Source organism: Haplochromis burtoni, unplaced genomic scaffold, assembly GCF_018398535.1.
Source record: "Haplochromis burtoni strain Fernald_Lab_line unplaced genomic scaffold, NCSU_Asbu1 Contig_218, whole genome shotgun sequence".
In the NCBI taxonomy this organism is placed as follows: domain Eukaryota; kingdom Metazoa; phylum Chordata; class Actinopteri; order Cichliformes; family Cichlidae; genus Haplochromis; species Haplochromis burtoni.
Window position 1 is genome coordinate 379,215 of NW_024582579.1, and position 15,137 is coordinate 394,351.

A 15,137-nucleotide genomic window follows, 5' to 3' on the forward strand; every position below is an offset into this window, starting at 1 on the left:
TAATCATCATCTTAAAGTTTGCTTTCATCAGTTATTAACATGATACTAAATAGAAACATTATATCTCCCTATTAGTGATCACACATTCCTCTACTAATATGCATAATAATTAGCAAACTTAAGTCAGATAAGATGCTAATGTCAGCGCTGAAGCTAGTAACCTGTGAGTTAAAGGACAAATTAAAAATTCCCATTTATTTGATTAGCAACATGACTGGATATTCACTCTAGGTATTAAGAAGCTCCCTTTGAGAGAAAATGCAGCATAGGAAGAACGATGTTAGTGCACAGGGGGTCATCTGATTGTTGGGGTTTCATTCTGATAATGTAGGGTCTTTAGGCTGCAATGAAAAGCACTTTGTTGTGAATTTGTGCTATATAAATAAAGATTAATTGAATGATAAAATTATAAACATCCTAAATATTTTGGTAATTAACTAAGTTTTTAAAGTCTTATGGAGGAGATTATGTTTTAGAACGACTTCTTGGCAAACCGTCACACATATGGACAGCTTCATGGATCCTTGTTTTCAAGGTGAGGTTGCCAAGTTTGATGGGAATGTGGTGCAAGGAGGGTATGCATTACTGAAATAGACACTCATTCATGATTCCACCCCCTGGTTTTGACCATGCTAACAAAACCAGACCTGCTTCCACTGGTCCTGTTGCTTGGTTTGTGCACAAAGTTCAAATATGTAAGGATACATTGCAGGTACAACAAAACTCTGATGTCTTCTTTTTACAAGACGTGAAGCAGTGTCAGATGAACTGGAACTGCTTCTGAGGGAGGGCATTATTGAATGTCTCTCCCTGGACTTCACCTATTTTAGTCACAACAAGAAGAGACAGCAGACCAAGACTGTGTTGATTTAAGTGAACCTAATAAAGCTTTTGTTGCCCACAGCCACCCCTTGATCCACAGGGATGAGCTTTTGAGTGAGCTCAGGGCTGCTTCTGTGTTTTCCACCTGTTTTCCATCTGTCCCCTGCGTACCACCAGCTTGTACTGCACGAGGACAGTCATGACCTCCCTGCTTTTATCACAAACAAACGACTTTTCCACTACTGCCGTGTTCCTTACAGTTTGGCCTCTGCTTCATCGGCGCTCCAAAAAGTTATTGAAACTGTGCTGAAAGTTCTACCCAGTGTGCATAATTATTTAGATGATGTAACTGTTGCAGGATCTTCTGTGCAGGACACGATGAATGCCTGCGTGATGTTCTCAACATGCAAAAATGTTCATTTAGACAGTCCAGCCTCAGATTCCTAGCTCTCCAAGGATGATATTCTTCCTGACACAGATCATAGCGCAGCCATCCGTGATGCCCCACCACCAGTGTTGGAGAGTAACGGAATACATGTACCAGTGTTGCGTATTTAATATACAAAATATAAGTAACTGTATTCCGTTACAGTTACCGTTTAAATAGGTAACAATAAGAATACAGTTACTTTGTTGAAATAAATAGAATACACGGGGGTCACTTCCTGTTTCATATGTTAGGCTATCCCTTCTTCATTGCTTCTCCAATTTTTGTGATTAAATCCAATTAGGCGCAGGTTTAGCTCAGTTGGATGAGCATGCAATAACATGGCTCATAGCTGAGAGTGACCGGCAGCCCTTTTTTTAAAGAAATTTAAAAACATAATAATTTTTACTCATTTTCCATCTGGGATCAATACAGTTTCTCTGATACTGATTAACGAAAATCCAAACAAAACACGCAATAACAGGCTCTAAATTACGTGTCATGTTAATGTTGGTGGTGTCAGTTACACAATGGACCCAGAGCCAGCACAACAGAGCAGCAGTGCACGGGCAGGAATGCATTTGTTACCTGGAAATTCTGACACCACTTCGTAAGAAGAATGGGACGGTGAAACTTCAGTATCTTCAGTGTACTATTGCTGATATTTGATATGTGATATTTATTAGTATAAATGAAGGCTACTCGCCACTGAGCTAACATTGTTAGCTGGGGTTAGTTCATAGACTGCAGACTGTTAGGCCGTTTCTAAATACTCAAGTACAAGAGTCCGTACTCGCATTCTCGCTAGCCCGGACTTCAGAAGTTCACACAGGAGTCCAGACTTCCCGAGAAGGGTTATTCTACAATTGGAACGGCAGTGTATTTGATGACATCACAGCTCCATCCCCTCCGAATTTAACTGTGAATAATATTTGCAATGAAAATTACACATGATGTATTAGATTTCTTTAAGAAAAAAAAGATCATTTAAAAAAGTATCTTAAGCACTTTGGCAGAATTCGCTTTTACTTATCATCTGTTTCATAATGTTTCAACATGCTGTTATAGACTTGATGGATAGCATGAACAACCTGCTAGCTGCAAATAATCATGTGCAGTTCCACATTATTATTAACAGACAAAAGAAAACATACGAGATCGCTGCAAAAAGTGCAGCCTTACCTAATGTCCACCTACGGTTACTCGTTTATATTAAGATTTAAATCTAGTTGGTGTTGGTGTGGAGAGTAGCCTTCAGTAATAGTAATAAATCACACAGCAATAGTACATTCATGTAGTTGTAAAAAGCATGATAATATATTAAGTAATCCAAAGTATTCAGAATACGTTACTCTCATTGAGTTACTTAACGGAATACGTTACAAAATACATTTTGGGGCATGTAATCTGTAATCTGTAGTGGAATACATTTTAAAAGTAACCTTCCCAACACTGTCCACCACCATGTGATCTTGCATCTGTGCGTTCTGGGGTTAATCTCTTCAACTCACTTTGCTACAGTAGTGGAACCAATGCGAGCTGTACTGGGAGATGCTGCTGACTCTGGGTCCACACAGACTGAAGGGGCTGTTCGCAGCTCTTAAGGGTGAAGGTTTGTGTAGAAACAACTGGTTTTGTACTTTGCAATGTCATTGACATGTGATAATTTTGTTATACAGTAAATCCAACTGTGAGAGTTATAAAATACCCATTTACTTTGTTGGTTTTGAGTACTTAAATAACCACTTAACTTGAAGTGATAACAGTTATGACATCATATACATCAGGTAACTAAGGTTGATGTTCATCGATGTGTTTTAATGGATACATGCAGTTTTTCAAGTAAGGGGGGATGTTGTGTTCACCATTAGGTGGCCTTTTAGGATGAGGCTGAGCTCTGAGGGACCGGCGCGTAAGAGCAAATGTGTGGGAAAATGCATCTGCTGTACTGGAACCAATCAAGTGGCTATTAAAGCCGTTCAGAGGAATTCTTGTCTAATTGCTGTTTCTCCTTCACGCTGACTTCCAAACCTAACACTATGGATAACTAAAAGAAATAAAGAATTTCACATCTATTTAGTTCTCCTGTGATTGGCTGTTCTGGCAACTCGTCGTTATAGGGCATGATTTTCAGGAACAAAGTAAATGGCTCTCGCCCCGCAAGAGAGTATGAAGAGGATTTTTACAACACACACCCCTCCACCCCCAAAACTAGCCCTCTTATCACTGTCAAAGGGGAGACTGGGGGTGGCTACATGCCAGGGACAGTTCCCTTGCCAGACACAGTGGATGGGTACAAACGCTTGGCACAGTGTGGAAACAGATTTGCCAACAGCTACTCTGGCAACCATCGACTCTGAAGGTTCAGTGAGAGGTGAATCATCTATCACCAGAAGCAAACACAGAAATGCAATGACATACCATACAATACACACTGCCACGAGCTGCAGCTGCAAATATCAGCAGCCGGAAACTGCAAACCAAAAAAATGACAATTATATTAAGAACCAGCCAATGACAAGTCACCTATGTGTTTCTGTCCACAGACTGCTAAGTGGATACAAATATGTAAATATGAAATGCTTTGTTTTGTTTTAAATTAACGTCATTAGATGCAACAAATTAGAAGGCCCATGTTAAATCTCCTTACTTTTACTAAATGAGTGAATCACCAACATCACCAGTACGACAGCTGCAGCAGTTAATTCTCTTAAACACTTCACTAATGCAGCAGTATTGAAGCTAATTTCTAATTTCACAAAAACACAAATTTTGTCTCAGTTTCAGAGATCCCTTTTATAAAGCCAGTTACTAATTTATGATATATAATACAATCATATTTGACATGTCAACTTTACATGGTGAAATATTAACACTGAAATTAAAATCAGTAAGCATGATAATCATGTTTTTTTTCACAAGCACAGATCGCTGAAGTGGTTTAAACCTCCGTTTTTTGGAGTCATGACCCTCAGGAGTGTTTCTGCAATCTCTCTGCTTCAAATGTTATCTGCCAGTTTGTCCTCTTCACTTACACAAACTGTAGGTGCAGAGCATCTTACACTTTACAGTTCACTAACAAACTAAAACAGACATGCAGTCCTGTTGTGATAGCATGGAACAGGTAGGATACTATGTCAGTATCAGATTATTGGGGTTAAAGAAATAAATCATTCGTTATTAATGATAAAGAATTAGAACAAAGTAAACTAAAAACTAAAACCAAAGTCACACAATCTAATTTTTGAAAGGCACAAATGTTTGAGAAATACATGCAGAGCTAAAATTAGACAAATGTTTTATTGTTTCAACCTCACAGGAGAATAACTTTAGTGAGGCTTGGTTCAAAGATTGGAAAACCACCTACACCAATGAAAAATCAAATATGATAGAAATTGATGTCAAAGGATGATTTGAACCTCATTCAAGAAATGCAACAGTTCCTTAGCCCACGGTCCACCTCCACCCAAATATCGTCAAAGTCTACATACCAGTTCAACCAGATCATTACAATATTATATTTAGTATAAACTGAGAGAAGCCAACCAGACAAGCAGCTATTTCGGTGCTCTATTTACTGCATGTATATGTGGTACTACTACTGCGCGTCTGCACATACAATTTATTCTGTATATATGCTGTTTATTTATTTATTGTGCAATGAAAATAAAGAGTTAAAATACAATAAGAGCAATTTCATTCTTATATCAGTCAAAATTATTTAAACTACGTACAGAGAGAAATACAGATTCAAGATACAGATGCAAACTACATCTACTTTAAATCTCCGCACACACACTTTATTACTTTTAATCAGTATCTGAATCATTTTTGTGAGCATGTAGGAGCTTGGTGCTTTCACAAAAGAGCTGAAGACTAAACATCTAAATTCACAGCTTAGCCAGGCTTTTCTGCAGATGACTGGAATTCAATATTAAACTGAAAGATAACAGTCGCCTGAAGGAACAACATTAACACCTCAGACATTTAAGCATCTTCTGATATAACACTAAGGAGTTTCCAAAATAATGCTTGATTGCAAACCCTAAGACAATGATAAGATCTTAAAAGGTAGTACTGTTTTTTAGTAAATCAGATTTACTAGACATGCATCAAACTTATAAATGCTCCTCCCACCTCTCAGCAGGGAAAAGAAGAAACAGTGTGGGCGTAAGTCTGTTAACTTCACTTTACTTGTATAGTTCATTATAGCTATAACTTTATGCATCTTAAAATTCAGCTATGTTCTGCTATTTAGTAATATGTGTGGTTGCCTTAATTACCTTCAGAAAAGCCTCAAACAGGAATAAAATCCTGGGTGATGCAGAGGCAGCAGGAAGTTCAATGAAGGTGAGAAGAGAGGGAAGCGGCAGTCCTCACCAGAGGAACTACAGCACTGTAGCAATTATGTCAAATATAAATTCACATTTTTAGAAAGTTTGACAGATTTGCTGTGGAAGGAGAACCTCCACAGCTGAGCTGCAAAACTAACATCAACTTTGCAAGAGTCTGATAAAGTTGAACTTTGCAACACTGACCATTCGCTCTTTGACTAAATGAGTGGCAGCAAACTGTAAGCAACACATTCTCAATTAGAATGTTTTGCCTTTATGATTAACCCTCTGGGCTCCAGGGTATAATTGACTACTTTTGATTTGACCTCTACATTTCACCTTTAAAAATTGTTCATCTCGCCTTGTTTGGTATCACTATTTTCAGCACAACCTCAAATATCTGAAATTGGAGTTATTGTTTCATTTTGACTATATTAGCACAGCTGATCTAAATTTAGACAAAAAAATTAAAATCCGAGTAGAAAAAAGTTATATTTTTGACTGTAAAACCCACAAACATGTTTAACGAATCATTTTCATAACTTGAAATGCAAATAAAAATTATACATTTCTAAAAATTATGCACAAGTTTTGCAAACAACAAAGTTATATGGTACTATTTACCTAAAAATGCAGCTAAGGCCTCAGACTTTTTTTATATAACCATTTAAATCTATTTACAGAACAATCAGGTGTGCTGCATCAAATAAGAAGGCACACAAATTATTTGTGCCAGTCCAAAAACTAGTTTGTGTTCAGTATAAGACAGAGGAGAACAGCACAGGCCTGACAGGTCTGACAGCAGGAGGTGCATCAGTCCAGTTTTCCATGTGGGGACAGGTTTACACTGGAATCTGCCTTCAGTGGCTTTTTTGGAGCAAGTGTGACATTCAGCAGTATGACTGACACACAATACAAAACAATAACTACACAACACACTAACTATAACCTCCAAACAAATGTCACTAATGTCTCACATCTGAAAACTCGCTCTCTCTCTTTCTCTCGCTTGCCTGCTTTCTCTCGTCGGTGTTGCTCCTAAAACTTCTCCTTCTCCCTAAACAACCAAGTGCCACATGTTGCCATATCATTTTTTGATTGGCTGACATGGTAAACTCTAACACCAGTAGGGAAGGGAAGGGGTGTTTTTTCTTTCTCTTTTTTCACTCGCAAGCGGAGAGTGTTTGCTAGCGCTGTCCGTAGAAAACGCTGTTTTTACACCACTGTTTTGTTCAGAAAAAAGCGTTGCGTGTATTTTTTATCATAACTGTGGTTTTACGTGGCCCATCGACACAATTCAAAAACTGGTATATAGTTTGAAGTCCGCACTTTAACCCAAGTTGAAATGGAGACTCTGGGTCGCTGCATCTTGTAGCTGTGTCGTCTTAAATTGGTCATGTGATTTTGACACGCCCCAGAGGGTTAATTAAAGAGTGTTGACACAAAACAAATAAGTATTGCATAAGAAGTAATTCAAGTGACTTGTTTTTAGGGCACCTATGTTTGAGATACAGATTAGAAGGAGACAATAAGGGGAGAGGAAAAAGGTGGGAGACAAAGTGGGAACAAATTAGAGATAACAAGAGGAAGAAAGTAGAACTAAATACAAAGTACCAGAGACAAGAGACTATCAAAATAAAACAAACAAAATAACAGAATTTCTTCTGTTATTTTTTTTGTTTTATTTTGAGAGCACTTCCTAGTCCAAACAAAACAGAAAAAAGTCTGGGGGTTGTCATCTCGCCCTCATTCTTTTGTGGAATAACAATAAAAATAATATACTGTATTTATATTTATACCCACGCCCTAGACTCTGCCACTATTTTCCTCCTTGGATAGATGAACTGAAATCAGTTGACTTCAGCGCAAGTGGAACCAATAAGCAGGATCAATAAGCAAGCAGACTAATAATTCTAAGGATTTGAACTGGGAACCAGTAGTTCGATTCCCATACCTCGTCAAGGTATTCGCCATACACACACAACTATGGGCGCACTAAGGTTTGTCACATGGAGTGTGCATGGAGCTGGCTCCAGAGAAAAAAGGTTAAAAGTGTTTAACCAACTTAAAAAATTACAGGCAGACATTGTTTTATTACAAGAGACTCACAGGCCTGTCACAGGCTTGAATGAACTTAAAACACCTGAGTTTCCTAATGTGTTCTCAGCCTGTTATAATTCTAGACAAAGAGGAGTAGCAATTTTAATACATAAAAATATTAATTTCACAGTACTCGATACAGTTATAGATCCAGAGGGCCGATTCCTAATCGTTAAACTATCTATACTTAATAAAAAAGCTATGTATTGTAAGCATATATTGTCCAAATGTTGATGACCCCTCATTCTTCCACAGATTCTTTAGTGCACTCTCTGAACCCCTAGATGGCACACTTATTCTTGGGGGCGACTTCAACCTGGGGCTAAATGAAGAAATGGATAGGCTCAATACAGCGACTTTGGTCTTTGCGATGCATGGCGCTCTCTTCACCCCAACAGTAAGGAATATACTTTTTTCTCGCATGTTCATCACTCTTACTCTCGTCTGGATTATTTTTTGGTCAGCAGCTCACTGCTGTGTGACATTTCAGACACTGAGATTCATCCTATAGCTGTCAGCGATCATGCTCCTGTATCTTTAACACTAATGCACAAGAATAATACGACACCAAGTAAAAACTGGAGATTTAATACATCACTGCTTAAAGATGAAGACTTTATTAAATAGTTTTCTACAGAACGTTGTTGGAAATCAAAGAAAAGGGCAGACTACCACCAAATGTGAACTCTGCAAGTATTAGTCTCTTACTGAAACCAGGCAAAGACCCTGTATATCTCTCAAGCTATCGTCCAATATCCCTTATAAATGTAGACCTTAAAATAATCTGCAAAGTTCTCTCAAAGAGATTAGAGAAAATAACCCCCCTCTTAATTCATCCTGACCAAACTGGTTTCATAAAAGGTAGGCACTCATCAACAGATACACGTAGATTACTTAAATTGATAGACTACTCATACAGTAAAAACTGTCATGCGGTGTAGTAGGACTCAGGCGCAGAGCAGAGTTCAGGGGAAAACAACGTTTATTTACACAATCACCAGGTGCAGATATATACAGTGAGGGGAACGAGGGTCCTAGGTCCGAAAGGGAAGTCCGGGATTGGAGTCACACACACGTTAGCTCTTCTTCTTTACAGTGGTTGAAACAGCAGGTTAGTCACGGGTCCGGGGAAAACTGTGCACAGGAGAAAATAAGGTTACACAGAGATCGCAGCAAGTTTACAAAGCTTAAGGATCCGAGGCAGAGGTTCACTGACGTGTCTAGCATAATCATCCAGCAGTGAGGCTGTCTGCGTCCCGGCCTTTAAGAGTCCAAACAGGTAATCAGAGCCTGACGAGATGCAGGTGTGTGCCAAGGGCAGGAGCCTGCAGTGAGCTCCGCCCTGGCGGGGAGGAGAGAGGAGAATGTACACCAAACACATGTGGCCTTGTGGAGCTGGCCGGGCAGACACGGGGACCATGACAAAAACATTGAAACCATAATATTGTCTCTTGATGCAGAAAAGGCATTTGAAAGAGTTAACTGGAAATTTCTATTTGCAACTTTACACAAATTTTGTTTTGGAAACTCTTTCGTAAGCTGGTTAAAAATATTATATAATTCCCCAACAGCTTGTGTCAAAACAAATGACCAGACATCCTCCACCTTCTGTCTCCTGAGGGGCACCAGGCAGGGATGCCCACTCTCCCCTTCACTGTTTGCAATTTTTATTGAACCACTAGCAGCATCAATTAGACAGAATTCAGTAATTAAGGGCATGAAATGCAAGAACGTGGAACATAAAATCAGCCTTTATGCGGCTGATGTGTTACTTTTTCTCCAAAACTCACAAACTAATATCTCTGAGGTGATTGCATTGATAAACTCTTTCTCAAGAGTCTCAGATTATTCAATTAACTGCTCAAAATCTACAGTTCTTCCGATTAATTGCTCCTTCCATAATTCTTCATCTACCCGACTGCAATCTGGAAATATTGAATATTTAGGTATTAATATCTCTCCTAAGTTTGCAGAATTAACTAAATTAAACCACATCCCACAAGTCAGTAGAAGGCGATCTGGCTAGATGGAAATCTTTACCCATATCACTCATGGGAAAGGTTGCCGCTATAAAAGTGATGGTCCTGCCAAAAATAAACTATTTATAAGCCATCACAAGATTGGTTCAGATCTCTAGACTCGTATATTTCTAAATTCCTTTGGAAAGACAAACCCCCACGTATCAGCTTAAAAACACTACAAAGGACCAAGGATAAAGGAGGATTAGATCTGCCTAACTTTAATCACTATTTTTTAGCCAACAGGCTTCAGTTCATCTCTAGATGGTTTAAACACACCCTCTTAGATGAACCTTGGATAGATGTAGAACAGGCACTATGTAATAACCTAGAAATTTCAGACCTACCATTTATCAGCTCAAACATCCAAACGACATGAATGCTTTAAAAGCATCAACATCAGCTCTTCTCTGACAGCATGGTGGGAGTTTCTAAAATTGACGGCGTCTTCATTAATCCCATGCAAACGTACACCTATCTGGAACAACCCTGACATATTACAAAACAATAATATGATAAACTTTTCAGATTGGAGTGGTAAAGGAATCAAATATTTAGAACATATACTAGAAGGAACAGAATTTATTTCATTTGACAGACTAGTTACACAATATGGGATCAACAAGAATTTTTGAGAATATCAACAAATTAAATCCATAGTAAAAAAGAAATTTAATCCCAGTGAAGCTGAATTACAAACACCACCAAGTGTGGTACAATTTTTTAGTCTAAAACCCCCCAAATTATTGTCTAAAATATACAGAACACTTTCTAAAATAGATGAATCAATATCCCTTCCTATTGCAAAATGGGAAGCATGGATTTATCGATCAGCTTAGACCAAAACCTTTGGTCTCAGATATGCTTAAAAACCTTTCAATGGATCAGAAATCCCAGTTTGCAATTAATACAATACAAAATATTACATAGAGTGCACTATACTGGTCATAGGATGTTCAAGATGGGCTATACGCCTTCCAACAACTGCTCACACTGCACAGCAAATACACCGGACAATTACATCCACGCTCTTTGGTTCTGTCCACCAGTTCAGAAATTTTGGCGTGAGATATGTGAAGACTTATCAAAGTGTCTGAAATGTAACATTCCAGCCTCCCCTTTAGTTGCTTGCTGGGCAACTTGGATGAGGTCACTGCAGAAATAAACACAGCCCACGTTGTTTTTACGGCCCTATGCATTGCCAAGAAAATGGTCCTCATTAACTGGAAAAATAAAAATAATCTTAATTCTAACCAATATAAAAACCATCTAATAGATCACATTAGTCTTGATACAGCCTCTGCCATCACATTTGATCAATCCCTTGGGCTCCTTTGATCGGCTTCATCACCTAGTGGGGGTGGGGGGTCGTGGTTTGGTCCTGCCTTCGCTATTGTGGTTGATATGGGGGTAGGGACGGCCTTAGGGCGTCTGGGAGTCCCTAGGGACGTTTCCCTAGAGGGCTAACCTGGGGGATGTGGCCATGACCTGGTTAGGGCTCTGGTGGCTCTTGATGGTGTTTTCCTTGTGGCTGCGTACAGCTGGAGATGGGGGAGGGTCTGTGCTGGCAGACGTTGGTTACTGGCCTGGTAGCCTGGCTGCCCCTGGGTGGGTCCGGGATGGACGTGGATGCTTGGGGATCTGGGGGTGCTCCGCCCTCGGGCTGGGGCTCTGGCTGGGCCTTGGGGGCTTGGGTCCTGGTTGTTGTGTCGCCAGTGTTGTGGGTGGGTGGGTGCATGGGGGCTCAGCCCCAGTGCGGGGGACCTCTGGTGCAACGGCCCAACTGGAGGGCTCTCTAACTGGTGGGGAGGCTGTTACGGATGTCCGGATGGGCCTGGGCCCCCTTGCCCTGGTGGGTCCCAGAGTGTGGGGGTCCCTACTTGGGTCAGCGGGGGAGCTGGTCCCAGGGAGGGGCCGCTTGCCCCTCCCTTTCTTCCCTCCCCATCCTCAGCTGCCTCCCTCTTCCCGCTCCACCACACCCACACACACAGGCAGGGCTTGGGGTGCAGGTGTGTCACTGTTATGGCCCCTGGCCTCAGGTGGCCCCGCCTTCCTCTATGGAAATCAAAGCGTTCCAGGACTCACAGGTGATTGGCTGGCCAGGGACCTATGCCCGCCCAACTTCATGCAGATCAGAGTGTGCCAGACCACTCACACCATTGGCTGCTGCAGGAGCCTTGAATATGACGGGCCAATGACGCGGCTGCCTGCATTTACCTGGGAGTATAAAAGGCTGAGCAGTCTTCATTCGTGGGGGACTTGTTGATGCGAACAGACTGTGTAGACGGTCCCTCCTGCCTTTGCGTTTGTATTGCTGCCCTTTGCAACCTTTGTGTTGAGTAACTGCCTGAGAGATGTTTAGATGATTAGTGTTCTACTGGTGTTATTAGTGTTATTTGAATATATGAGTTATTTGTTATGTTCGTTTAAATCACCCTATTGCGTAGTGAGTTGTTTCACCAACGGTTTTCAGTTGTGTTAATAAACCTTATGTTTTTCTTTTTATGTAACCCTCCTGTCTCTGGGTGTCACGGTCCGCTGTGGCAGACCGTGTGGAGAGTGTGCGGAGGACTCAGGTGCAGACACAAGTGAGGATACGGAAGTGAACTTAAACAAAAGCGAGCCTTTTATTGTGGCTGATGAACACAAAAGAAACAAACAAGAATGAGGGCAGCACAAGAGCAGTAACTAAACAGAAACCTAAACTGGGAACAAACTATGGTAAGGCTATGGCTTGGAATACAAAAGACTGGGCATGGAAACACAGAGGGTGGAAAGACAGAGGGTGGGAACACAGACGACGCGACACAGACTGCATGAAACACAGAGACTAAATACACATGAGGGATGATCAGGGGAAGTGGCCACACATGGGACCACAGCTGACACACATGAACCTAACGACAGGACAGGAGGAGTGAAACTGAATACACTGACAGTGAATACAGACTTTCAAAGTAAAACAGGAAACATGGAGATTAGACATGACATGAACTAAACATAACCACGCAGACATGACTCATGACAGGTAGACGCACGAACCAGGGAGACGGAGTACAGGGGAAGATGACAGAAGCGACAGCATGAACTTGACAACACAAGACACACAGACATAAACACATGAAGGGCAAGGGAGGCTTAATACAAGGGTCATATAATTACAAATGAGCTGGAATAACTTAATGAACCTAAACAAACAATAAACATCAAAATAGACTAAACACAAAACACTGGGTCGCACGACCCAGGACCATGACACGATCATTTATTTCACACCCTGTCGCCTAGCAGAGCAGGGTCGTAATATAAGTGGGGGGGGGAAAAGAAAAAAAAGGGGCGTTTGTTTTAAAGTAGCCTTATCACTTTAGGTGCTATGTCGGCTGCGTTTTGTTTACAGCACTTTATAGATGCCCCATCTATTGAGCTTTTAAATAGCTGTCAATAAAATGATTTGCTGCAAATTGTGGATCACTTTCAGCTGCAAGTCTCAAAAACCCTCCGTAAGTGTGATTTGAAAGCTTTAGTGGTGGACAAGTTGGTGGAAGCTGGTGTGATTCAAGCGCCTGTTTTGCCTGTGGTCTCTGGTGTGCCAAGCCAAGCTGCCGTAGTTGAGGAGGGCCATAAGAATGGTTCTAGTGGGGATGGCGAGGGGGATGAGCGGGGAAAAATGCTGCGCACGCTTCCTCGCTATGATCCACTCTCCTCTGGGAGTTCAGAAGGCAGAGAAGGAGCTCTGCTGAAGGTGCGGCTGGCACGTCTCCAATTGGAGGCTGAGGAGAAGGCCCAGAACAGGCGGGCTCAGCTAGAGCTTGAAATAAGAAGGCTGGAGATAGAGGCAGACAAAGCCGTTAGGCTGCGAAAGCTTGAGCTGGAGTCTCAGCCTCAAGCCTCATCTGTCTCTGCTGAAAATTCCAGCTCCACCTCCTCGTCCGCTTCAACTTTTGATATCAGCAAGTGCATTTCTTTAGTGCCCACCTTTAGAGAAATTGAGGTTGATACATACTTTGCAGCATTTGAGCGTATCGCTGGCGCATTGCAGTAGCCTAGTGATATTTGGCCTCTTTTGTTGCAGTGCAAACTGTCCGGTAAAGCCCAAGAGGTGGTGGCTGCACTTTCTTTAAAGGACAGTTTAGATTACTCGTGTGTTAAAACAGCTGTTTTGCAGGCATATGAGTTAGTCCCCGAAGCCTATAGGCAGCAGTTTCGCCAGTAAAAGAAATTGCTGACCCAAACTTATGTGGTTTGCTAGAGAAAAGGGGATTCTCTTTGATAAGTGGTGTGTTGCTTCAAAAGTGAGTGACTATGATGCTCTGCGCGAGTTAGTTTTGTTGGAGGATTTTAAGAAATGCATTCCTGAGCGTGTTGTGCTATATCTAAATGAACAGAAAGTGACTTCTCTCGCATCTGCTGCTGTTCTTGCTGATGAGTTCGTGCTCACTCATAAAGCCTCGTTTACTGGCAGTGAGAAGCCACGGGTTAGCGCTGTGCAACAGCCCCACACGGCTAAAGTGTCGGGGTCCAGGGAAAACCGTGAATGTTTTTACTGTCATAAAATTGGACATGTGATTGCTGACTGTTTAGCCTTAAAACGCAAACATCAAAGGGTGTGGCCATGTTGTTGGGCAATGACAACAAGGAGGGTTAGTGCTCCCTTGTCTGGAGGTTTTAGACAACCCCCTAAATAAGAAGACTTCTGAATTTTCCGTGCACCCAGGCTGTATCTACCCTGGGCTGTATCCACCCTGGGCTGTATCCACCCTGGGCGATTACTCGAGCACAAGCTCGTAAAGATACTGATGTTGCCCTCTCTAATTCGGTGTTGATGTCCTCATTTTCCGAGGAGAATGATGTACCAACTAAAAGAAACAATGTTCTGTCACCCCCAGACTCAGTGAAACCTGAGGAGCCTGATCCATTTCCAAAGGTCTCTTCGCTGCCCTTGACTAGAGACCAGCTGTCAGCAGCTCAATTAGCTGATGAAACACTGCAGAGCTGTTTCAAACGTACGGTAAGTGCTGAGCAAGTCAATAAAAAGCAACAAGCCTATTTTGTAGAACATGATGTTCTAATGCGTCAGTGGTCTCCACCAGGTGCAGAAGGTGCAGAATGGAGTAAAGTCAAGCAGATTGTCGTGTCCTCTGTGTACCGGCAGAAAATCCTGGCTCTTGCCCATGAAAGCCAGTGATCAGGACACTTGGGCATCACAAAAACATACCAGCTACTATTAAAGCATTTTATTTGGCCTGGTATGAAGCGTGATGTTTCAAAATTTTGCCGCAGTTGCCATGTATGTCAGATTGCAGGTAAACCTAATCAGGTCATACCTCCAGCTCCGTTGTGTCCCATTCCTGTAGTGGATCAGCCATTTGACCATGTCATAGTAGACTGTGTGGGTCCACTACCTAGAACAAAATCAGGAAAGCAATACCTTCTCAC